Genomic DNA, 21275 nt, shown 5'->3' with positions numbered 1-21275 from the left:
TCTACCAAATGCCGTAGCTTTGGTAAGCAAGTCAGTATAGGATTCGTTCTACTTAATTATTGTTATCAGTATGCTTGCAGATGCACAAAACGTTACAAAATAAGCCATGGGAAATAGGTGCTAAAATAACTAGCTTGTAAATTTATTTCTATTCAGGGTTTGTGACAATAGCAGCGACGTTTTTTCTTGTGAATTTGTGTTATTTTTTTCTTCTGCTGGCCTCCTTGTCGACGCGCTGTAGCTCGTCCCATCTCCGCGGGGCGCCACCGCCCAAACCTTGTTCACTAAAGCAAAACGATTCCTCAAGCCATGACCAGCATATACATGTCTGTTCACATAAACTGCAGATGGGCTAGCCCCAAGGTCGATGCGTCGTGATGTCCGTAAAGTGTGCGGCCGGTCATCGCTTGTGTATTCTTGAAGTGCAATGGGAATGCGCAGATTTACTTTCAGAAAAGCCGGCAAAAGATAGCAGGCACCGCGAAGCCGGTGCGCTTGATGTGCGCACAGCCGTACGTTCTTCTGTCGAGCTTTGCTAACTCTCGCATCGCATCCGCCAACCTTCACTTCCCTGTGCCCCTCGGGCATACAGGTAAGATTATGCGGTAAGGTGGGTTCATCCCTTAATTACTCACAGCAGCAGCTTGTTTCCCATCCTTCAACATGGCTGTTTTGCATGCCACAAATGCCACGTCCGTTGTCAAAAGCAGGAACGATGCACAGCAGAATGATGCACACCTGCTAGGCGTTTATCGTACATATGCTGAAGCAAAGCGGTTTCAGTTTGTTATGACAAGTTAGTATGAATCCACCGAAGACGACAAATATACTCCCAGATCGGCCTTCTTCCATGGCGTGGTACGTAGTATACGGCGTTGCATGTGTGCTCGTTTTACGCTTTCTACTTCTTCCAGACCCACCTGGCTACAACAACAGCCGGGGGAGCATAGTCTAGATAACACAGCGCAACAAAACACGGAGATAAACGCAAACCTGCCCACACGACGCCTTTGACACGCTACTAGACTTACGCAGCAGCGCGCCTGATCACACAACGTCATAACAAAACCGGCATTGCGCCCAGACAACATGGCCGCTACATCGAAAAATACCCCGTGAACTTCTCCACACTTTTCTCCTTGCGCGCGGACTGGATAGGGCCTCTCCTGATTTTATTACGATAGCAATTATATGGACACTCCAAGCGCGTTTCTGCCGTGGACGTGGTCGTGGACGTCGCTGTGAGGTTCCGTAGAAAGTCCAAATACGGTAACATCGTCGCCACCCGCCGTGCGCTGTATGTGCGAGTGAAAGCTTGCGAGGGTCAGCCGACGATTGCGGCGGAATCTCGCGCGCGCGATGGAGAAAGGCGGGGCGGAAGTGCATTCCGCTGTCGCGCGCGACGCACGGGGGGAAGGTAGGAGGCGAGTAATGGGGGGGGGGGGGGGGGGGTTGTATTGTGCAAGAGTCCCCCTACTGGGCTGTCCATTTTGGGCCGCCGCTGATTGCCTGCAGCTGCACGAGCCAGAAGGTGATTGGCCGGGGGCACCTGTCTCCTCCTCACTCGTGCAGCTGCAGCCGATCAGCAACGGCCGAAATGGACAGTCCACTAGGTGGACTCTTACAGAATACCCCTCCCCCCCCCCCCCCCCCAGTTTCGTACTAATAATTATTCGTGGATGAGAGCAAACAGCCAGTGGCTTCACATTTTCTTATTTTAATGATACTGTCTCTACATTTTACAATGTCGCTTCCCATTCGCTTGGCACCACATTTAGGCGTGGTCTTCGCGACATATGCGAATTCACCTTGCACTCATTGTCAGAAAGCTGTCGTGATGAAGAGCGGCGAGCGAAATGCCCCGCGTGCTGCCTCTCGCTTCAACGCAAACTAGGCGCGCGAAATCAAAGCGCAAACAAAGCCATGAGCTATCTCTGGCCGGCTGGCCTTCGAACCCAGCCCAGATTCGAACCCAGCCCAGATATAGGACGCGCTCGGCTGCGCTCAGCCGCCGCAGCTGGAGTAGAATACGAGATGAGCACTAACCTGCGCCCTTCCCTCCACCTCCTAGCACGCACGCATCTCCCCGTTCACCCCAATCGCGCGCTAAAACTCGGCGCACACCCTTCTCGCCTTCTTCCTTTGCGTGCTCGAGAAGACGCCGCCGCACCAAGCTACCATCCTTCTCGGATCAGCCTCGCATGCTTTCCCTCGCACCTATACTGCATACGGCGCACGGTCGCAATCTTCTCGCACTTGGACTTTATACGGAACACCACGGCGACGGCGATGGCGGTAATTCGCCTGGAGTGTCCATGTAATTGCTATCGCAATGAAAATGCTACGTCTACAGTGGGGCCAGCGGCGATGTTTGAGAACTTGTGTCCACTGGAGAAGCACGCTTGTTTGATAGTAATGCGACCGCAAATGTCCCTCGCACACACTCGGGTTAGCTAGCACATTTGCGACATATTCGAATCGATGTACCAGTCTTATTCATTAATACGCAATGTGTGGTTAATAAGCGTGCTGAGTTCTGGATTTCTGTTCTCTCTCGTGTATTCCTGTTCGGTGGATATCTCCATTTTCAAGGAAGCTTGGCTTTCTGCTAAAGTAAAAAAAACAATTAAATACTTGAATGTGAGACGCGATGTTCTCTTTACGATATGACCGTCACATCCGCTCTGAGGGAGGAGTTTTATTCGCCGCAGTGATGTCCTTTGGAATTTGTTTGCGCACTCATTGTTCTGGATCACCACGACTGCATTTGTTGTGTGCATGTTATAGGCCTACGACTTACCTAAACACGTTTTGTGAAATGCATGACGCTTTAAATAAGATGATTCTGCGGTACCCAAACTCACCTTTGTTTATGATCGGAGATTTCAACTTCAACTGATACGGGTAACTATGTTGCCTACAAGCGCAGCTTTCCTGAATGCTACCGGTTTGTAAGTTTGCGTTCAACATCAGCCTATGCCCCCTCCCCCCCCCCCCCCCTCTCATAAAACTATGCGTACTTCTCCATACTAGCTGTTTTAACATTTTAGGCCTGGTATTCATTGCTCTCCCAGATCTGTTATCCCGCCTTGCTAGAGTCGTTATCTGTCATATTATCCAATGTTCTCGCTCAGTCTTTACAGTGTTTCATTCTTTCTAGTGACTGGAAAATGCGTAAGGTTGTTCCAGTCCACAAATCAGGTAACACACATTCTCCCTATAGATACCGACCGATCTCACTAATGAGCATGTCTTGCAAAATTTGAGAGCATGTAATATATTCACACTTGGCAGAATTCTTGGAATGTAACTCTGTTTTCAATCGCAGTTAACATGGCTTTCGAATTTATATTTCCTGCGAAACACAGCTGTTAACTTTGACTTACGACCATTTTGCATGTGCCGATAATAGAAACGACACTGGTTGTATATTTCTAGAATTCGAGAAAGTGGTTGACAGCATTGCTCATCATTTACTAATTTATAAATTAGGTGAACTAAATATCGACCCAAATGTACTTTGATGGGTTAGGAACTTTCTTTCTTACCATACCCAGTACCCTAACCGCTAATTACTTTTCTTCACAATCTTCCCCAGTAACATGCGGTGTGCCGCAAGGCTCGGTCTAAGGTCCACTTCTCTAACACATATTAACAATCTTCGCAACTTTCAAATTAATTCAACCGTTTACAGACGACTACGTGGTGTACCTTAAAATACTAAACCCTGTTGATTACCAAACGCTACCATGTGTCTGAGTGGTGTAAGAAGTGATGCATGACATTAAACACAACCAAACGCAAATTCATGCGAGTAACTCGTTGTTCGGAAAGTAACACAGCTCATACTGATTCACTAAAAGGCATTTCTCTTTCTCCTGTTACCTTGTACAAGTTTCTTGGCTTGCGCATTACCAACACTCTGTCGGGGCATACTCACATAGAATACGTTACTAGCAGCGCTAACCGTGTGTTCGGATACTTGTGCCGGAACTTCAACAATGCGCCTACTTCGTTCAATTTAACACTGTAAAAAACCCTGGTTCGCTCTACACTCGCATATGTTTCCTCTATCTAGGACGCTTAGTCAAATCACACTAATCCACGTAGTCAAAAGCACTCAAAATCGCGCAGCTCATTTTACTATCAATAATTATTCATGTTCATGCCAGCGTCACGGACATGAAAAGAACGCTAAATTTACCTGACCCCTAAGCGTGTCGCAAGTTTTTTCGCCACTGCCTTTTTCATAAACTCGACCACTATAACCCGCTTTTGAAATACATTTTTTTTTCGTCCAACATATATTTTGCCTAGGACAGATCATAGCTTTAAAGTAGAAGTTCCAGCATGTCACACGAACTTTTCAGCCACTGTTGCATTCTCGGGACATGCGTCGACTGAAACCACCCTGCTGCCTCCATCGCTCACATCCAGATTCCAAGACTGCCATGTGCCATGTTTTTCGTTAAAATTTTCTGCATATGTGGTATAATATTAGACCATTCCTCTCTGTTATGCCTCCGGACCATGAGAGTATTCGAAATAATAAATAAATGAAGTGTTGATTTAATTTTTTCTGCTCATGTGCGAAATGGTTTGCTTATCTCTGTATATTCATATCTCTATATTTGCTCTAAACTACAACAAAGTTATAGCGGACTCTTCAGTAGACAAAGTTCCTATGTGGTCACCCTTAACAGCAGTGACTAGTCAAAGCTAAGCTGCAAGTCCAACTAAGCAGTTTCTCACAGCTCCGCGCTGTAGCTATCGCACGGAGACCCAGTGATAGATAAATGTTTAAAATCTTATTGGGTCACTTTTAGGTCATTCTTGCATTTTGTATTTCCAGTCTCGGCAGTTCACTTTGTTGTTTTTAATGCGAAAGCGTTATGTGCCCCATTACGCGAAAATCCGGCGTTGTCGTCGGCGGCGTGGCCGAGAGATGGTACCAAAAATCGCCGACGGTGCGAAGAGCAAAAACTTTTCAAAAATGCTCGGATTCACGTCAGATTTGTCAGGCAGGTTTCTGTAAACAAAGTCAATTAATGGAATTCACAATAAAATTTGGTACATTCCGGTCTGGGTGATAGTCGAACCCGGGCCTCCGAAGTACGAGACGAGCGCGCTTCCCTGGCGCCACGGTGGCACCACGGTTACGGTTAACTAAAGTTGTGTCTGGTGCGTGCGTCATTGCTCACGTCACGTCACTGCTTCCGTCACTGTCTCCCACGTACGTGTCACTTGCTCTTCGGATTTTATCGGTGCTGTGTCTACTGCGATCGACTCTCGACGCCAAATCATGAGCGTATAAAATGAGGTGTGCCTAGTGCGTACGTCATTGCAGACGTCACGTCGCTGCCTCCCGTGCGTCACTTGCTCTTCGGACTTCATCGGTGCTGTGTCTACTTGGATGCTTGCCGAAGCGTCTGCCTCAGCGGCAGCTGTGCAACGGCGTCGCCCACGGAAGCACGCCTCAGAAAACGAAGCAAGGGAACACGCTCAAATTAATCGTTCTGCAGCAAAATGGTCCGAATGTTCCTGGTCTGTGAACAACGTATACGCAAACACACTCATCGATTCAGCAGAATTAACTTTAATGCATGTCGCAAACATAAATCGAAAACATTTCACCTAAGCGATTATAATGCTTTCCCATTCCCACACGTAAGCAGTCTTAAGTGTATCTGCTGAATTTTATGCGCTCCATCTATCATAGATTCTAGAATATTTTTCTTCCAATATCTCTTCTAAGGCGTTGCGCTGCTGAGCACGAGGTCGCGGGATCGAATCCCGGCCGCGGCGGCCGCATATCGATGGAGGCGAAATGCAAAAACGCCCGTGCGCTTGCGTTGTAGTGCACGGTAAAGAAACCCAGGTGACCGAAATTGATCCGGAGCCCTCCACTACGGCGTGCCTCCTAATTATAAATGGTTTTGGCACGTAAAAAACCCCAGAAATAAAGAAAAAGAACCAATATCTCTTTGAAATACATGCTCTCAAGTTCCAGATGGTTTCTTGCTACCCTGGAAAATGTCATGACTGTGATGTCTGTGATGACATGCAAGTCAAGAGATGCTGAGGTCAAAAACCGTGTGACATTTTTCTCGCAAAGAGCGAAAATCCCAGAACCTCGCTTCAGTGGTGATATTTCAACTTTTTCAAAACCAAATTTAAGGCCAAGAACACACGAATGTAGATTTTGCAGTGGACTAGTCTGCAGCATCCGAAAGAGGCTATAAAATAATGGCGGTAATAATAGCCCTTCTATTGGTCTGCGTATTCGGTGGTTGCTCCGCTAATAAGAAACCACACTGCGACCCAAGCTTCATAGCTAAACGTCTTGGAGACAACCCGGACGCGTGGAATGTACGTAGCGACAGCGCACATAGGATGTAGTGGCAGTAGTTCAACTTTGGCAAGCAATAGTTCGTGTTCCTGTTACTTTAATCGTAAAACTTCTGACGATATCACGGGACTTAACGAGCCGCCGTGGTAGCTTAGTGGCTGAGGCATTGCGCGGCTGAGCTCGCGGTCACGAGTTCGATCCCAGCCGTGGCGACTGCATCTCGATGGGGGCGAAACATAAAACGCTCTTGTACGTGCATTGAGGTGCACGTTAAAGAACCCCAGGTGGTCAAAATTAATCCGAAGTCCCCCACTACGGTATGCCTCATAATTAAATCGTAGTTCTGGTAAGCAAGACCCTACCGAATTTAGTAAATTTTAACAAACTCTTACGTCATTCAGAGTTTTTGAAAGCATATTTTTCACTTTTTGTCATGTGAAGCTCATAATAATTACAAAGATGTGTTACAGATTATCTGGTTGCTTGGATAATGCTATTTATAATGTAGTTTATGTTGTATTGTCCTTCGGCGGAACAGCATTAGCACCTGAAGTGTTCTCAGCGTTATCGGGCTTTTATCAGCCAAGAAGTATTCATGGCATTGATGATTTAGCAACGTTATCACCCTACTGTAATGTGTCCGACGTAGTTGAAAATTCAAGCCTCGACCACGTGATCAGGAGCAGAGCTCCATAATACAAAAAAAAGTTGTTTATTTGTACTAGCTTTTTTGCATTTCAATGAAAATGGTTCAATTTTGGTGCAGTTAGAGAGCGAAAACCCAACAGTTCAGGTAGGTTCGAACCTGTTAACCTTCGTAGACATAATAGGTTGTTATGACAGTCGAATAGCATTAACGTATTTTGTTCAAAAACTCGAATACTTGGAATCAGCAAGCTGAATAAACTGTGAAAGTCACCACATTGACTTCACGTGGTTGTCCCCAAAAATGCAGCCACAGCATACTCAGGGCCAGTGTTGCCAACTAGAAATTACAAAACCCTCTAGTACTGACCTCAAAAAACTCCCAAACCCGCGATACGAGCCCTTAAATTCCGTTAAGAAAGACCGCTGAATGCAGAATCACTTTCAAAACATGTATTATTACACCTACATAAAACACACTGTAAAAAAGTTACACTGCGCAGAAAAAAGTTACACTTCGCAGTTTTTTTTTTTTTTTCGTCCATAAAGGGGTGAAATATATGGTTCAATAATATTATTAACCGATTTCTTCTGCGAGTATGAAGAGCGGTATGCGACACGAAACTAAAAAAAAACAAAGAATGATTCCGTGAATGAAATTACGGGAAAATGTCCTGTTTCATCTTGGCCGGTCCTCGGTGTGTTTTTGTTCGCTGACGTGGCTCGGTCTAGAGTTCATCTGTGCTATCGCTGGCCCCGTAGACCTCAATCGTGCCAATCTTAGCAACAACTTGCCCGGGCAGCATGTAATTGAAGCAGCATTTACCATTTCTTCGGAGATCAGCCTGCACGGCAAGGAATACATTTGTCATCTCAGTGGACATTCTGTTGTTTAACTTAGAGTTCATAAGATGCAGCTGGCTGAAAACACGCTCAACATCTGTGTTGGAGCACGCATCAGCAGTACTGAAAAAGCGAAAATAGCCAACTGAATTTTTTTATGTATTCCAGCGGAGCCATTTCACGAGCCAAGATTTCCTAAAGCGCGTCTGCGAAAATGGCGAAGAATAAGACTGCTCGAACTGTCTAAACTGCTAGAGCTTTAGTTCAGAGGTGGCAAGGAGACGATTGAAGGAGAAATTCAAAGCCCACTGTTTGTGCACGATGATCGTAATTTCCTCTTACTTCGAAAGGGGCATGGGATAAGCTACACGTTTGCGACAAGTGAAGTCCGAATTAGTGTAAAAAATAATGACAGGTTTTTGTACCGCCAGAAAAGAAGTCAACATTACATGAAAACCGATAAAAAAACCACCACCCGCAAGGTAACAAGTTTTCCCGCCAGGTAGCGCAGGAAACCGCTAAATTTAGGAGGAAAATGGCTAAATTGGCAACACTGCTCAGGGCTCGCAAGCATTAGCGAACAGCAGAAAGGGAGCGAAATAGCTGCTCTCTTTCATATGTTATTGATCCGTTTTAAAGGAGTATATTGACATGACGTTTTAGACTTATCATCTACTTGCCTTTAATAAAGATCCTCCACTTCGAAACCCTAAGAAAAAGTACTGGAAAGCACCAGAGAGCCCAAAATAATGTACAATAATAGCTTTTCTACGAAATAGTTTGTGGTTTGTGTCCAAAGAAGTGTGCGTGTCATGACGCAGAAGGCGGTCACGTGAGAGCAGAACGTCGAGAGGTTGTGGCACTCACATCGGTTTGTTCTATCGTCTGCTATGCTGCCACTGGTTACGTGGCCCGACGTGGAAACATGCCAGATTACCGGTAGAGCTACAATGAGGGACGAAACGTCTCCATGTTCTTCACCAACGTCACCACCATCTGCGCCATGACGTCACGACACAGACCTTCTGGGAAACTAAAATAGTTCTTAGAAAAGCTGTCATAGTGAATTATTTATTTTCTAGCATTCTTTTCTAGAGCCTGTTCTAGAGCCTGTACGCTCTTGGACTTTCGCAAAAAGGCACAGGACTTCAGTGACTTTTTCGGTTCCAAACTGATGTACTGTAACAGCAGCACCCTCTTACAGTGAACACTACCATCTGATTTTCGCTTGCCTGTTGTTGTTGTTTTTTAATTGACGAGTAGAGTAAAAACCATGTTGTCCCCGGTGAGAAACTCCATCAGTGTCTTTCTTGCGCTGCGGCCTTTTCAGATATAAAGTTTCGCAACTTTTTCAAACCACCGTATAAAAGCTGTTATATTAGAGAAAAAACAGTGTTGTTTAGATAAGTAAGTTGTGATGTTATCTTATTTGTGATCCGCACAACTTCCTTTCTGTATGACATAGTAATGGATTACGTGGAATTCGAAATACCTATACAGACATCAGTAAAATCAGACTTCACATGTCGAAGTAGGTTAAATTTATTTAGAGAAAATGAATAGCTTCACGCAATCTTAAAGCTTTGTGACAAAAGGATTGTGCTATTGTTTTTAGGTGGCCCAACATTTTACGATTTCGTTATATTTGATACATTACATTTATTTCGTGCGTTGTCATGCTGAGGTTGTCTTGTGGGCAATACTGTAAGCAGTCATAATATATGTTGCCATTGTTCAGGAGAACGCCCAGTAAAAGAAGGGGGGGGGGGGCGAGGGACTTACTTGCTCAATGTGTCAGCAGCTTGGCATTTGTAACGGCCTCTAAACTTTAACTTTCCGCAAACCACTTTCGAAATTCAGTGTTTTCTATCTTATCGCTTGGCATGGAAACTAAAACATAAAAGTGCGTGCTCGTGTATGGCCCACCCAATGTAGCCACGAAACATCTAAGCACCAATCATTATAAAATACTTGCGTCAGCCACTGGCATCGTTCTCGTGCATTTCAGGTCTAGTAGACTTGAAATCACTATAAGTGCACGCTAGCCTCCTGTATGAGGCTGGTGACGTTACTCAACACAGCGATCACAGTGGTTGGTAAACATTGTGCTTCGGCATGGCCTTGTTGCCTTGTGAAGCAGTAATATCTGTAGGGGATCGTATAAAATAAATCCGGCGGCTATTTGTGACGACACAATTTCCTTAAGACAAGTGCACTGTAGAGGACGAGAAAACAAGACAAAAAGAACGGCTCTCGTCGACTTTTGCGAGAAAAAAAAAGGAAACGTGCTAACGCCGCAATAAAACCTCGCATGATGATGCCGTGTGCTTGGACCATGCGCTATCCAGATCAAACATATCTATAACCCAGCATCTACCACTGCTTCGGACGCTCGCGCCGTCCGAGGCCGATCGCTTACCACTCGACAAGTGTCATTCCCACTCTATACGGTATGCGCCGGTAAGGTATTCTGTTATATCTAGCCAAACTATTTTATTCGTGGGCGGAAGCCTCGTCTCACATACGGGTTAGTCGGGCAATGTATCAATAGGAACTCTTGTCAAAGTAAACACAACTTATTCCGTAGAACGGTACCCATGCTGTTAGAATTGTCATACTGTATGTTACAAAATTACACATTGATACTAAAACACATCTTGGAACTACAGTGAGAATGGTGCAGTAAGGTCACGGAAACTAATTTTAAAAATACACTACTGATCTCTGAGACTGAGTTTAAGCTGAAATAGGCGAGCATACATCACGCTGGATGTTCCGTCCACCTCAACGCCGCAGACACTCCGGCCATGCCGACTTAAATCCCTTCAGTACGTCTCACAGAACAGGTTACCACGTAGAAGACCCCACGTCATACTAAATAGACCGCGCGACGCGAAAACAACCACCAGAAATTGCCTTCGAGCGTATACTTGGCATAAAACATGGAGGGCTCACCCAAGCCAGCATGGTGACTACCCATAGATGGCACCAGTGCGCACGCAATATGGCGGCGCCCATGAAAGAACGGTCTTCACTGACGTCTGCTCGCAATCTTTTTCACTCACCAATGCTCCATCTCACGGCTGTGTAATGAGTGGGGAGCGAGTACTCGTGAGTCAATGTGCTCGGGAACCAGTATGCCAACCTATGTTCCAGAGTACAAAAAACTGATAGGTCCTTCACCTACACATGACCGACTGTAATGTTTTACCAACGGTGCCTACCCACCATTCGATAGATAGCCAACCATCGAATGATGAGAACTTATCAGGAGTTTCGAACAGTTTCCATCGACATATGTATGAAACTCCTTCTCCTACCTATGACTATTTCATCCCACCCGTTCCACTTCGTCTTCACGTGATCAGCAATGACACTCCGTCACCTCTCTTTTGCAATGCTATAATCACCAACTGCGCCCCTTACTCACAGGTTACGCTATACACCTGAGCAACTGTACTGCAGTATCGAATGGCGTACTATCTCCGTATCCATCCATCCATCCATCCATCCATCCATCGGCATCACTTTATTAGAAACATCTGCCTACAGAGCACTGTGCAATTCAGCGCGCCCTTCCACTCACCTGCGCAACGGTTACCACTCCTGCCACGTGCTTCTGTGCACCAGACCGCACCGCTCCTGCTTCTTCCCAACTCCATCGCTCCAACCCCGTCAGTTACTGCTCTTCCTATCACTGTTACGTCTCAACCTGGAAACGTGGATTTTTTGGGAGTTTCCCCCGAGGCAGCCGCTTTCATCAGCGCCGTCCAGACGGCGACAAAGCCCGACACCGACCATGACAAGCTGACCGTCACGGATATGCCACTGATTGATGCGAGGGGCCAGCTTGGTGGAATTACTGCCGTGGGAACGGCGACGATCTCGGTCACGCAGTTGCGGCAAATGCGAGGGCGAGGGTGCAACATTAAAGGCGGAGTCCTGTGAACAATACGACCCTCTGATTGGCCGCACCAAGGTCATCAGATTCCCTAGCGGGGTCAACTAGGGAAGACGACTGTTTTATAAGCGGACACATTTGGTGCCCTGAAGTGTGTCCTGACGTGTTCTCATGTGTGCTGAGATACGTAGTGAGTCAGACAGTCGAAGTGCTCCTACATGGAGTGGGCTTCCATATATGAAGCCATGGTAAATATTGTAAAACAAACCCTTTTTTCTATCGCTCCTACTCCCGGACGTACTCATCCTTATGGCTGAAGCATCACCGGCCTAGACGCTACCCCGAGTCCCAACAGCACGTACACCTCCGTATAATCTCAGGAACGTCTAGATCTCTGCGATGTTATTGCATTAAAACCATTGCCAGGACATTCATCACTGTTGTCAGGACCAACCCACCCGCCTTTGATTACACAGCCTCTGGAATCTGCCCGCGTTTGGTGTCAGGATAGACCCACCCACGCCTTTGCACTTCATCCGGGACGGGTAGGCCTCAAAGCGTGTCGGCGCCTGCTATTTTGGACGGATCGAATACAACACATTAAAAAGATGTAAACGCCCTGTTCCCTCAAAAACAACACTTTCATCAATCGCTTCTTCTTCTTCGATTTCGTTCATGTTAGCCGATCTATCAAATCACGTATGCTCAGACTTCAAACAAAGCTTTGAAGAGAAAAAAAAGGTGAAAAAAATTGCGCCAAGCATCACCGGCGTATCGCTTTGAAAAATATGGATTGTGGACCTTCCTACAGGACGTCATTTCCGTTGACTTTTTGGTGTATAAGTAATCTGCGACCCTACTATAAGAAGGGCGACGCTATAAAAGTATCATCGCTCGCTTGTCGTCTTGTATTGTATTTTCTTGTCGTTTACGTTCGTTGCACCTGCCATCATCCTCGTCTTCGTGTGGTACGGGGTCACTTTGTCAGTGAAGCGTTAATGTGAATATAAAAAACAGAATCAGTCGTTAGCGTAATAAAAAAGGCGCACTTTCGCCCGAAAAGTGAAGCATCGATTGTGATAGCAAATTAGTAGACAGCTATACGAAGTATGGATAGTAGTTTTATCAGCCGTATAAACTCCGAAACATTTGCTTACGAACTGAATTAACAAGCATAGTGTCAGCGCGCACAAGCAAACATGAACACATCACACTCGATGACCGTGGACGCTCGCTGTCAAAACGCTGGTGGGAGCAAGCGCGGCGGCAGCGAACTAAGTGACCTTTATGCTGTTTATTCTTTCCACGGGAACCAAGCGGCGAAAACAAAGCGCTCACAAAAGGTATGAGCCGTCTGCAGATCGCTTTCAAGATACGGCGAGCACGAACGCGCGCGGGCGCGCAAGCTACGCAGTTGCTGGCGGAGTAGAAGCCGCGCCCCCTCCCTCCCGCGCTGCGTCCCCGCTTTCCTCATTCTGCGCGCGATATCGCGCCGTGATGGCCGTGATCGCCAGTTGCCCTAACGCCCTGTCTCGAAATGCGCAGTTGGTACTAAGGCACCGGAGCACAACGCCCCACCCCCCTCCCTCCGTCCTTCCCTCCCACGGCGGAAACGCGCCTATAGTGTCCATAGAATTGTTAGCGCAATAACAACAAGTGGGAAAATCAATAGATGCTTGTCAATCATGAGCTCACATCAAGCGAAGTCTTCTGCCCAATGGTTACGAATGTAGTTCAGGAATTTTCTGTTTAGGAGTTTGGTTCTTCAGAGAGGCGTGGTTTCCAATTCAAATTTGTGTTTCTACGTCTCTTGTTCATGCTTACATGTGAGCGTTGTTTACCTTTTCTGCAGCGCTTCTAGTCCCAGTTTTAGTTTTTCTCAAAGCTGTGTTTGCAGCGAGCGGTTACGCCCAGTGTATAAAAAAAGAAAAAAGAAAGGCTAAATCGGAAGTAACGTTTGCAAGAGCGCAGGGAAGAGATTGCGTTTGGCATATGCGCAAACTTTTAAAAATAATAGTAACTCATCGTCGTCACATGAAATCATCGAAGTCTCTGCCTTCAAATAACATCCACAGTGACCACTGAAACTCATTCTGTAAATCAACGAAAGGTAATTTTCTCTTTAATTTCGGGGTTTTTTTACGTGCCAGAGCCCACGATTTGATTATGAGGTGCCCTGTGGTCTGCGACTCCGGATTAATTTTGGCCATCTGGGTTTTTTGTTGAACGTAGACCCAATGCACGGGAGTTTTTTTTTTTTTTTTTTTTTTTTTTGCATTTCGCCCCCATCGAAATGCGGCCGCAGCGGCCAGGATTTGATCCCGCGACCTTATGCTTAGCAGCGCAACAGCATAGCCGCTAAGCTACCACAGAGGAATAAGCTAAAGGTAGAATTGGAATAAAACTTCAATGAAACACAGCGGGTGTACCACGCGAAACACACTGAATAACTTACAAAAATTTGCCGCGATTGAAGGAGTCACGATAAATGATGCAATTCGCACTAACTGGAGAGAAAAAAAGGAATAGCCGTACAAAGACTGAGTGTGAGATCAGAATGAAACTTTACAAGAATAAAAAGAATATTGAAGCATATCTGAAGTAAATATCAAATCTGTCGATGAATTACGAGGTGCGAAAAAAAACTGTCAAAGTTTGCGGGTGGTGGTGGTGGTGGTGGTGGTGGTGTCACGCTAAAGAGGGGGCCGATCCTGGCGATAGTGCATAAAGAGTGCAAGCTCAATGGCGCATACCCCTGTCATCTGGGCCAATCCTGGTGGCGCAGAAAGGGTCCATGCTCAATGGCACATACCGCTGTGGGCTCGGGGACCTGTAACGCGCCCTTGAACTACCCTTCTCACACATGGGACCCAAAAAGACAACATCACCGGCCCTTCCCCTGTCGAGAAAATGGGGGTAAGCCAAGCGTGGCCGTCTGATTCTAGCGTGAGGCCTTTCGGAGCCATGCAAAACGTCAGCGAAAAGCCGCGAGCCCCGAGTTGCGGGAGCGCGATGTTGAGGCCAAACGTCAGCGAAGAGCCGCCGACCCAGATCTTAAGGCAAACGAAGCGGAATGCCTGCGACAGCGTCGTCTTGCCACAGGCTTCGCTTACCCCCATTTTGTCGACAGGGGAGGGCTCTGAAATTTATTTTTACTTTAAATTGCGTTGCATCATTTTTTGAAATAATCCTCATTTATTGGCAACAAAATTGTAAGGAGTTAGAAAAGCGGAAGAGAAAGCTTTTTACAGTGTCTATACAGTGTAATACGGGCGTATTGCAGAATAATGTTCATCTTTTTCAGCTGATTGCGCACAGCAGTCCCAGATATCATTTGATGTTCCACTCAAACGCAAGCCTCAAAGGAATATACAAGTGTTTGTGCACTACATCATCCAGCCCTTACCCCAACGACAAATGGAAAAAGACTGTAGGGTATCACTACATCGAAAATGGGACCACAGTGTAAGTCGGCAGGTTGTTCTCACACGTGGCCATGATGAACTAGCAGGAGGAGCAGGTGCTATAAGCGATGCGCTACAGTTAACAACAGCGGGCATCATGAAGTTATTCATTGCACGCGTAGCAATGCTGTTCCTTACAAAACCGAACTGCAAGAATAGCGGGTGCAGCTAAGCAATTATTTTGTTATCGACGGTTGCTTAAGACACCACGGGCGTTTTCACAATATAACAGGCAACCAAAACTCATATCGAGAATAATTTTTGACCAGATTCAGCCGTGCTTTGGTAGGGGTGCCGAAATTCTGCGAGCAGTGCATGCTGCGATGAAACGCCAAGGATTGCGGAAATCAGGTGCTGCGTGACCTTCAGGGCTTAAATTTGCGCAGCACTCTCGATGCCGTGGCTGACATCTCCAAGCAGACGGATTCCATGCGTTTGTTCATTTAATGTTGAGCCGAATAAGTGTACATACTTTTGTATAAATAAAGCCATCCGCTTTTGACATGTTTATTTCGCCACGTATTTCTTCTCACATTTTACATTTCATGAGGTCTTAACAGTATTACGATATCATCTAGAGATGCTCAAGAGACGAGCCGCCGCGAGAAAGACGATGAAGTGTGTCTGGGCTTTTGGCGCGAGCAACGTGTCGGCCTGGCGGTTTTGGTTCCAGTGGAAATATACTGTAAATAGCCTCTTTCGTGTGTCTCCACACGTAACATTCTGGATGAAGATTGCGATCCCCGTCCTCGCCACGGAACTCCGAAGTGGTCGGTACATCGAGCTTGTCACCAATGCCTCCCGGTGACGAGACCACATCTGCAACGGCTTCGGCTCATCCGCCTGCTCCAATCGTCACGGTTGCCCAACCGCCTTATCTCGTCTCGTCACTCTTTCACCTCACCACCCATTCTCGCCCATTTCGACCCTGATGCCCCTACAGAATTGCGTACAGATGCCAGCGGTCATGACGTAGGTGCCGTCTTAGCCCAGCGTCAGTGTGGCCAGGATCGCGTTATTGCTTATGCAAGCCGCCTCCTATCACCATCGGAGCGTAACTATTCCATTGCGGAAAGGGAATGCCTTGCTGTAGTCTGGGCAGTTGCGAAGTTCCGGCCTTACCTTTACGGTCGTCCTTTCTCCGTCGTCACTGACCATCATGCCCTCTGCTGGCTCTCATCGCTAAAAGATCCTACAGGCCGGCTTGGTCGATGGGCTGTGAGGCAACAAGAGTTCTCATATTCCGTGGTTTACAAGTCTGGCCGTCTGCACCAAGACGCTGGCAGCTTGTCGCGTTACCTTGTGAACGACTCTGACTCCTCTAATATTGACAGTGCTGCTGCATGCGTTTTCTCTGTATCCAAGCTCCTTAATTTCGCCGACGAGCAACATCGTGATGCCTACATCAGAGCACTCATCGACCGTTTTGAACACGCTCCGGCCGATGCTACTCTACGCCTCTTCGTCCTCCGCGACGGTACTCTATACCGTCGTAACCTTCATCCGGACGGCTCTGAGGTACTACTTGTCGTACCTAAACACCTCCGCTCAACCGTTCTAGAAGAGCTTCACGACGCTCCAGTGGCAGGACACCTTGGCGTATCTCGAACCTATGACCAAGTACGTCGCCGTTTTTTCTGGCCGGGCCTTGCACGTTCCGTACGGCGTTACGTCGCCGCGTGTGAGCTTTGCCAACGACGCAAGAAGCCTTCCCAGCTCCCCGCTGGTTACCTGCAGCCGCTCGACATCCGTGCCGAGCCCTTCCATCGTGTCGGATTAGACCTTCTCGGCCCATTTCCGGAATCTACATCAGGAAACAAGTTGGTTGACGTCGCTGCGGACTACGCGACCCGCTACGCCATAACACGCGCTCTTCCGACCAGTTGCGCTACTGATGTTGCGGACTTCCTGCTATACGATATCATTTTGATGCATGGTGCTCCGCGTCAAATGCTCACCGACCGTGGCCGTACGTTTTTGTCCAAAGTCATTGACGACATCATGCGTGCCTGCTCAATAGAGCATAAAATTACCACCTCCTACCACCCACAAACGAACGGCCTCACTGAACGTTTGAACCGCACCCTTACAGACATGCTATCGAAATACGTTTCAGCCGACCACCATGACTGGGACCTCGCTCTACCTTACATTACCTTTGCGTACAACTCTTCCCGTCTTGAAACTGCTGGATTTTCCCCGTTTTATCTCTTGTATGGCCGAGAACCGACGCTAGCACTAGACACTGTGCTTCCGTCCACCATAGCTTCAACTAGCGATTATGCCCGTGATGCAATCGCCCGTGCTGACCATGCTCGCCAACTTGCGCGTACCTGTCTGCAAGTGTCTCAAGACAAACAGAAGCAACGCTATGCGTCACCGTGATGTGCATTTTGCGCCCGGCATCCTCGTGTTGCTTTGGGCACCATCGCGTGAAGTTGGGCTTTGTGAAAAACGGCTCTCCTGTTACACAGGCCCATATCGCGTGCTCCGCCAAGTGACCGATGTCACCTACGAAATCGTTCTAACCACGCTCTCTACGTCCTCCGCTGTGACAACCTGTGATGTTGTCCACGTCGCCCGACTCAAACCCTACACCTCTCCAAGCACCTTGGAGATTTAACAGCACCGTGACGGCGCTTTTGCCGCCGGGAGGGGGGGGGGGGGGTAGTAGTAAGATATCATCTAGAGATGCTCAAGAGACGAGCCGCCGCGAGAAAGACGATGAAGTGTGTCTGGGCTTTTGGCGCGATCAAGGTGTCGGCCTGGCGGTTTTGGTTCCCGTGGAAATATCTTGTGAATAGCCTCTTCCGTGTGTGTCTTTCCACACGTAACAATATTTACTCGTAGAAGAGTCAACCGCAACTGACGTCAAGAGCAACCTCCACACCACTCTCCTACGCTTTTGTGTCGCTTTAGTACCACGTTATATTGATATGCCTGCATCCGCAGACTGACATTTAGGTCATATTTCGTTTTCTATAATTCGTAACTGTAGCATTCGAGTTCTAGCCAGGTACGTTTTGCTATCGAAATTTTAAAAAAAATTATTGGATTTCTTGACGTGTAACTGCTTAAGCCTCCGAAAGATTGAGCGCTGTGCTCTCTACTCCCGGTCAATGCAGAAGATACTGGCCCACATTTAATAAATGAAGTATTTAACCCTTTAACTGGTAGCTCAACAATATTGTTGACCAAACAAAAGCATCTGCAAAAACTAGACAAATCCAAATATTAGATTGTGCCTTTCAATTTACCTTTATTTATGCACCTGGTCAACAGTGGCATTCAATAAAAGGTCCAGCGTGAGCAGCAGCCGATGTATTGGTCAGAAAACCTGTAGGCTTCGTCGTTATCTTCTTAGCGCATGTGGGTCATATTCTCGCCAGTGCGATTTTTTCCCGTTTTTTTAAGCAACCTTTTATTTCTTAACTCCATGAAGGTACGTACATCTCAAGAACACACATAAAGCTTTGCCAAAGCAAGTGCCAGGGATCAGCCTTGGACCACACATTTTCCTTTCACCATCTGGTCAACCATAGTTTTGGCCTACTGCATGTCGCTTAATTTTTAGAGAAACCGTTGAATATTTCAATTGGTATATATTTGAGCAAAGTAAAGAAGAACTAAAGCAATAAAATCATTCTGGGTCAAGTATTTCTTATCTTGCCCGTTGAAGGATTAATGTTTCATCGGGAATATTTTTTTGTTAGCTCGTTGCTTTTGCTCCTTCTTTCGACACTGTTGAGCAGCACTATAACAAATAAAACTCTTTTGGCATTATTTTACAGAAAGTACGGAGCAAACACAGTGTGGTCAAATAAAACAAATGATTTTTTTGTTTACGACAATGAACTTAGCACTGCCTACTACAAAATAATACGTAAGCCACTATTATATTTTCTTTCAACAATTGTTAAAGGAAGGTCATTTCTTTAGTCTCTCTCTCTCTCTCTCTCTCTCTCTCTCTCTATCTATCTTTTTTTTTTTCTTCACAGCAATGTTTATTGAAAAAGAAAATCTTGCACACTGCATCAATCACGTTGTGAAATAATCGAACAGCTTAGCGCCATTGCGGCTCGCTGGAGGCTTTCCAGTAGGCATAATGTTTCCTTGGCGTTGTATTATGTGTCCTGTGGTTCGTGTGAATCAACGAGTGGTTTGTGGTACGTTGGGGGGTACATCAAGTGGTCATATAGCTAAGCGGGGCACTGTAGCCGAGGCTGGCTTGCGCAAGGAGATGCGAGCGTTTCCCTTGTAGACTGCAGTTCACAATTATTGGCTCGCATGTGCCTCCGTCACTGGAAGGAGAGAGTTTGGTCATGCTGCATACATATGAAAGTGCGGCCAGTTCCATGTAGGGGGCGTACACGTCCGAACATCGATTTTACGAAATGTGTGATATTTCTAACTCATATCTTCTGAACGAACTTTTATGATAAACTAAGCAGGCATCAATATGATCTGCTTGAGTAGAATACTAAGGTGACCTAGCTGGTGAGCGACATAACTGGTGAACGATCGTGGAAAAGAAAGTCTAAAATGCGACTCGAAAATAGCAAAAGTCCCATGTGTCATCGTACAAATAGTCGCGCCGGCTGTCCGCAACATTCAGTCATGGCTGAATTTTGTGTCTTGCGCTAAAAGATTCGGTGAGAGAACCGAGAATATTGGTAACGCATCTGCAAGGTTTGTTGCTGGGAACAGAAATGCCAGAACAGTGAAGCTTACTTCAGAATTCAAGGTTATGTGCCGCGTTTTGCTTCCCTAATTTTTTTTTTATTATTTCTTGCGAGTGAGGTAAAATTCAACATGTCAATAGCATGAGATTCCGTTGCGACCGTTCCTCGGAATATCTCTTGCATTCCTTTTTTGTGGCAACCAGCGTATGCATTAGAAGTCGCAGGAACCGAACGCGCAGAACGATTGATCAGGCGGTGTTTTATGTGAGTACGCACAGTGAATGGAACGGCATAAGAGCTCCAGCAACGTTACGAGTAATGAGGCGAGAATGTATCACAACTCACCGCATCACTAATAAGGAACAACAATACCATTAAACAGAGTAGCCGCGACGATATGAATGTGTGCATTATAGGTTGCCCTTTTTACTGTGGAGCTGTTATACGCTAGTTTCCAGCGAATCGCTACGCGCGTAAACCGAGCGCGTAGGCCAAAAGAGAAAATGACAATTCATGTGGTATGTGTCTTTTTTTTTTAATCAATATAGTTTATCACCATATATACAGCTCCGCTGGTCATCCATCTTCACATTGGAATGGGACTGAGCTTTTTCATAATACTTCCGACAGTGATGATGCGGCACTACGAGCATGCGTGACTTGTATAGCACACGATTGACATAGTAGCCGAAATCAACGCGCCCGATAACGTAGCCTTTTCATCGTCCCATTCACGGTTTCGTGTGCCAACAACGCACCTGAGAAACCATTTTCTTATTATTTAGGCCCTCGATCATTTCACATCTGCATTCTGATCCCCTATATCATACTCGTTGAAAAAGCCGCTGTTTCTGCCGAAAGGCGAAGCATCGATTGTGATAGCAAATTAGTAGACAGCTATACGAAGGAAGGATTGTAGTTTTATCGGTTATACAAACTTGGAAATATTCGCTTACCAATTAGCAAGCATGGTGTCAGCGCGCACAGTAAAACATGAACACATTACACTCCATGACCCCGGACACTCGCTGTCAAAACGCTGGCGTCAGGAAGCGCGGCATCAGCAGTGAGCGAAGTGACGACCTTCGTGCTGTGTATCGCTTCAACGCAAACTGAGCGACGGGAACACCTCACGGACAAAGGTATAAGCCGCTTCCAGATCGCTTTCAAGATAAAGTGTGTGCGACCGCGCGCGGCCGTGCGAAGTACGCAGTTGGTGCCAGAGTAGAACGCCGCCCCCCCCCCCCTCCCTCCCTGCGCGCGTGAGATTGAGCCGTGATCATCGGTTCCCCTCGCGCGCGGTCGCGGAATACGCAGTTGCCATCGGAGAACGCCGCCCCCCCCCCTTTCCTTCCATCCCCCACGGCCTTTGGCACAACGGAAGGCGGCGC

The sequence above is a fragment of the Dermacentor silvarum genome, chromosome 2, assembly GCF_013339745.2.
Source record: "Dermacentor silvarum isolate Dsil-2018 chromosome 2, BIME_Dsil_1.4, whole genome shotgun sequence".
NCBI lineage: Eukaryota > Metazoa > Arthropoda > Arachnida > Ixodida > Ixodidae > Dermacentor > Dermacentor silvarum.
This window is presented reverse-complemented; position numbering follows the sequence as displayed.